We start from the raw sequence: 5,375 nt of genomic DNA, 5'->3' as shown, positions 1-5,375 counted from the left end.
GCATGGGAGTATTTCAATCTTCTTATATCGATGGAGGCTCGTTCTGTGTCCAATTATGTGGTCAATTTACGAGAAGGTGCATGGGGTGGTGAGAAAAAGGTGTATTCTTTTACTTTGTGATAGTATGTTCTGTATATATCTATTAATTGTAGTTGGTTCAAAGTCTCTGCTAGTTTTGCAGTGTCCTTGTTTAGTTTCTGTTTCCCTATCTGTCCATTGTTGAGAGTAGGGTATTAAAGTCTCCCACTATTATTGTGTGGGGTGAAATGTATTTTTTGAGCTTTAGTAGGGTTTCTTTTATGAATGTGTGTGATTTTTTATTTGGAGCATATATGTTAAGGATTGAGAGTTCCTCCTGACAGATTTCCCCGGTAATGAGTAAAAAGTGTCCTTCCTTATCTTTTTTGATAACTTTTGGTTGGAAATTTACTTTATTCCATATTAGAATAGCCACTCCAGCTTGCTTCTTGGAGCTGTTTGCTTGGAAGTTTTTTTCCCACCCTTTTACTCTGAGATAGTGTCTGTCTTTGTCTCTGAAATGAGTTTCCTGTATACAGCAAAAGGCTGGATTTTGTTTATGTATCCAGTCTGATAGTCTATGTCTCTTTATTGGGGAGTTGAGACCATTTATGTTAATAGATATCAAGGAATAGTTGTTTCTGTTTCCTGCCATTTTTGCTTTTTTGGGTTGAGTTGTGTCTGTGTTTTTTTCTTCTTTTAGTTTTCTTGTTTAGGAGTTTTCTTGTTTTTACTAGGCTGTATTTTCCATCATTGTATTGGGTTTTCCACCTATAATTCGTTGTAGTGCTGGGTTTGTGGTCAGATATTGTGTGAATTTTGATTTGTCTTGAAATATCTTCACCTCTCCATCTATGGTTATTCATAATTTTGCTGGTTATAGCAGCTTGGATTGGCACTTGTGCTCTCTTAGGGTCTGCATGATGTCTGTCCAGACTCTTCTAGCTTTCATAGTCTCTGTTGAGAAATCGGGTTTGAGTCTGATTGGCCTGCCTTTATATGTTACCTGACCTTTTTCCCTTACTGCTTTTAGTATTCTTTCTTTACTTTGGGCGCTTGATGTTTTTACTATTATGTGTCTGGAGGTATTTCTTTTCTGGTCCAACCTATTTGGAGTTCTGAAGGCTTCTTTTATGCACGTGGTCATCTCATTCTTGAGGGTAGGGAAGTTTTCTTCTATGATTTTGTTGAAGATATTTACTGTGCCTCTTAGTTGATACTCTTCTCCCTCTTCTATTCCTATTATCCTTAGGTTCGGTCTTCTCATTGTGTCTTGGATTTCCTGGACATTTTGGGTTAGGAGCTTTTTGTTTTTTGCATCTTCTCTGGCTGTTTTGTCTATGTTTGCAATGTTGTCTTCTGCCCCCGAGATTCTCTCTTCGATCTCTTGTAATCTATTGGAAATGCTTGCTTCTGTGACTCCTGATTTCTTTTTTTGGTGTTCTGACTCTAGGGTCATCTCTTTTAGTGTTTTCTTTATTGTGTCAATCTCTGTTTTAATTTCCCTCTTCCAATCCTTTATTTCTTTGTTTCTGTTTTCCTCTAGTTCTTTTAGTTCTTTGAGTGTTTTTCTTGTTTCTTCTTTAAAAGCTTCTGAATCTTTTTGCTTTTCCTCCCTTTCTTGTTTAAGTAACTCTATCAGCATCCTGAGGTATGATTTCAGGTCTGTGTCTCCTTTTTCTGGAGTGTTTGGAGTTCAGATGTTTGCTGTTATGGGAGAGCTGGGCTCTGGTGTTGCTAGATTGTCTTGGTTCCCTTGGGATATACTCTTTCTCTTTCCTCTTGCCATTTTGTTGTCAGTGATATGTTCTTACCTTTCCCTTGTATCTGGTCTGTGTCCCTGGTTCTCCACTGGTTGAGGTGTCAGATTGGTCGAGCCCTGTTTTATGCCTCAGAGTCGTCGGGTGTGAGCAGATGTTCCAATGTTCTGTTTCTGTTTGCTGGATCAGGCATGGCAGGGCAGGGCAAGGCAGGAGGTGTACTTTCCTTGTGTACTCCACAGAGATCTTTCTGCTCCCCTGCAGCCCAGGTCTCCTACCCACCAGTTGCTCAGCCTCTATGAGCCGCCGATATGGGTGGCAGGTAGGCCAGGCTCCGCTCTGCATCCGGAAGTCGCCTCTGGGTGGAAACAGAAGTTCTAATTTTCTGTTCCCAATCGTAGTTGTTCAGCCTCTATGAGCCACCTTTCTGCCTGGCAGGTAGGCCAGGCTCCGCTCTGCGTCTGGAAGTTGCCTCCGGGTGGAAACAGAAGTTCTAATTTTCTGTTCCCAATTGCTGGATCGGGCGGGGCGGGGCAGGGCAAGGTACGGTGTGCACTTTCCGTGTGCACTCCGCAGAGATCTCTCTGCTCTCTTGCAGTTTTGGTCTCCCACTCACCAGTTGCTTAGCCTCTATGAGCCTCTGTTCCGCCTGGCAGGTAGACCAGGCTCTGCTCTGCTTCCGGAAGTCGCCAGTTGCTCAGCCTCTATTGGGATTTTTCTAATTGGCTTTTTGTTAGGCATTTCAATTTAATTCCATTGTGGTTTGAAGGAATACTACTTATAACTATATTATTTCTATATTTTTAATGTGAAATTTATGGCCCATAATGAAGTTCATCTTGGTGAGTGTTCTAAGATTCAGAAGAATGTATATTCTGACTTTACCAAGTGAAACAATCTATAAATGTCAATCAGATAAAGTTGATTGATGAAGACTGATAGGTGGTTAGTAATGTTTACTGACTTTCTGTTTTCTTGACTTATTACTGAGTGTGGTATTAAAGTTGTTGACTGCAGTGAAAAATTAAAGAACCCAGCCTTTTTACTTCATGAAGCCCTGGATATCATATGACACCTGAAGTATAAGAAAATAAATTTAAATCTAATTTTATGAAGATTATAGTGGCCTTTAAAACTGAAACAGAAAAAAATCTTAAATAATTACAAGAAATATAATAAAAAAGATAGATGCCCTAAAAGGATGAATAAATATGTACAGGAAAATACAATCTAATAGGCAAAAAATGAATAAATTTTTTCAAGACCTAAAATAAATATGGAAACAATAAAAACCCCACCAACTATAGCCATCCTGAAGATGGAAAACCTGTGAAAAATAATGAGAATTACTGACAGAAGCATCACCAGCGAAGTATAAGGATCAGAAGAGAGGCTATCAGAGATAATGACTTTATGAAATTCTTAAGAAAATAGATGCATCTAGAGAATATCATCCTGAGTGAGATAACCCAGTCACAAAAGAACAGAATTAGATGCAGTCACTGATAATGGGATACTAACCCCAGAAAGCTCTGAATACCCCAGAAACAACTCACAGACTATATGAAGTTCAAAAAAAAAAAAAAAAAGAAAGAAAATAAAAAGAAAACAGAAAAACACAATGGCCAAAAAAAAAAAAAAAAAAAAAGAAAAGAAAAAGAAAAACCATTATGCTTAATCTTTACATACTAAGAAAACTTTGACTATTTCCAGGTTACATCTTGTTTTACATGTACTTTATGCTCATTGTAACTGGTAAGATTTTAATGCATACTATCAAACCTTTAAAAAATCAAGTATTGACAAAATTATATTCATATTCTTTTATGCAAAAATGGTTAAAATCTGTACATTTATCTTTGTTGTTTTTAATAAAAAAAGTTGTTCAATTTATAAAAAATAAGAATCAGAAGATAGAACCTCAGGTACAGACAATAGGGCAGAAGGAATTGATGCATTGGTCAAAGAAAATGCTAGATCTAAAATGTTTCTAAAAGAAAATATGCAGGAAATTTAGAACACAATGAAAACACCAAACCTAAAAATAATAGGAATGGACGGAGAATATTTCTACTCAAAAGCCTAGAAAATACCTTCAACAAAGTCATAGAAAATTCCCCTAACCTAAAGAACGAGATGCCTATAAATGTACAAAACTTACAGATTACTAAATAGATTGGACAAAGAAGGAGCAATCTCCCAACATATAATAACCAAAACACTAAATGTATAAAAAAAGAAAAATATTAAAAGACACAAAAGATAATAACAAAGTAACATATAAAGGCATACCTATTAGAAATACACCAGACTTTTTGACAGAGACTTTAAGAGCCAGAAGGGCCTGAGCAGTTGTCTTACAGTTTCTAAGAGAACATATAAGAAATTTTGCTGTGATCATATTGAAAATATTTCCTGGTTTTTGTTTTGTTTGCACATCATTCTTCTTTGTGATTAGTTCATTAATTTGGTTTTTCAAGTTTCTTCAGAAACCTTACATAAGGCATTCATTAGTTTGCTAAATTCCTTTTTCTCCTCAGCTGCATAAGCTATTCCATACACCTTGTGTGCAAAACACCATTTTCTATCATGCTAATGGTTTACTCTATTGCTGGGATTATTCAATAAATGTGTTTTTTATTTGACTTATTAAGAGTTTCTGTTGTAGGATCACTTTAGCTTGCATAATCTTTAGTATTTCTATTTCCTTATTGAATTCTGTTTTGCTGTTCTTCAGTGAAACACAAATCTTATTTAACACTTGTTCTCTATTCTCTTGTTCAAGACCTATTTGAAACCTTGCTCATTTTTTAAAGCATAGATATTATGTTTTTAAGCCATGGTGTCTGGGACTGTGTACTTTGATATTGGTAGATTTTAGAGGAGACATGCTATTTAGTTTTTCATGATAGTTGTGCTTTTTCACTGTGATCTGAGCATAAGCTTTTTGTGGAAGTTCTATCACTTCTCAAACATGAGCACTGAGGAGTCAGTCTACAGACTGCTGAAAGGAAAAAAATGCATATATCTTTAATCCAGAGGCATTCAAATTTAATGCTTTCACTTATACACATTCTATTTATTCATTTATTTTATTTTAATTAATTATAACTTATTTATTTAGGTAACTTTGTGGAAACTGCCAACTCCCCAGTACTGGAGAGAATAGGTACATGCCACAATGCTTAGCAACTTCTTAAAGTTCAATGAAAATATTGAAAAGATAGAAAATATAAGTGGGGGAGCAAAAAAGAAAAAATGATTATCCCATTGCTATTTGGAATGGTGGAACACAGAGATTTAAAGATGTAAAGGCTCAGATATATTTGATTTTAGTTGCAATTCTACTTGTACCGATGGAGGACACAGCAAATAAGGGCCAATATCAATCAAATAATAGTTGATATTAAAAAGCATTAACTTCATTTTCCATGTGAGTTTCTAAAGATCCTCCAGCTGTACACATCATTGCTGCCAATCTCTATCAGATTGTGGCTTGTACTCTAAATATTTACTCGTGAGCATTTACTTTGAAAATGTACTTTGTATACAAATATAAATAGGCGCTAAAGAGAACACTGACAACTTCAAAGCAAA

The sequence above is a fragment of the Micromys minutus genome (assembly GCF_963924665.1).
Source record: "Micromys minutus genome assembly, chromosome: 4".
In the NCBI taxonomy this organism is placed as follows: Eukaryota; Metazoa; Chordata; class Mammalia; order Rodentia; family Muridae; genus Micromys; species Micromys minutus.
Note: the sequence above shows the minus strand (reverse complement) of the source record.